We start from the raw sequence: 672 nt of genomic DNA, 5'->3' as shown, positions 1-672 counted from the left end.
CCCCGGGGCCGTTGGGGACCCCCCCCACCCCGGGGTGAGGCCGGTGACGGGCGCTCCCCGTTGCTGGTGCGGTGCCCGATGACCTAACGTCTGGGAGCGGCCTGCTTGGGCCCGGCCTTGGCGGAGGCCGCAGGCCTGTGGGCGCTGCCAGGCCCGGGGAGGGGGTCGTGTGCGTGTAGTATATCGTGTGTGTGTGTTTATATCGTGTGTGTCCGCAGCCTGCCTCGCCTGCGGGGAAAAAGCTTCAAAACTAGAAACTTCCCCCTCAAAGCCCCACCGGGGTGAGGGACCAGCCACAGGGCGGGTGTCTGTGCCAGAGCAGCAGAAATAGCTTCTTTCCTGGCTGGGGAAAAAAAAAAAAAAAAAAAAAATCTATTTTGAGAAGCAGGGAGGAGTATTTCCAGCCCAGTTTCTCCCTCGCTATTAAGGTCAGGGACTGAGGAGCTGGACAGAAAAATGCGCAGGAGAATTAGGCGAAACGTCGGAATGAAATTAAACGGTTTGCCCTTTTTCCAGTCTTTTCACGAAAATAGCACAAGGCAGCACGCAGCCTGCGATCACATTTTCCCCATGCGACTTCATGCCTGCGGAGTCCAAGCCGTTGTGAACAGAGCGGCTTTTATGCCTCGGCAGCACCCGCCCTCGCTCCCAGTCCTTCCTTTTTTCAGGAGC

Source organism: Haliaeetus leucocephalus, unplaced genomic scaffold (assembly GCF_000737465.1).
Source record: "Haliaeetus leucocephalus isolate CR32 unplaced genomic scaffold, Haliaeetus_leucocephalus-4.0 Scaffold517, whole genome shotgun sequence".
In the NCBI taxonomy this organism is placed as follows: Eukaryota; Metazoa; Chordata; class Aves; order Accipitriformes; family Accipitridae; genus Haliaeetus; species Haliaeetus leucocephalus.
Note: the sequence above shows the minus strand (reverse complement) of the source record.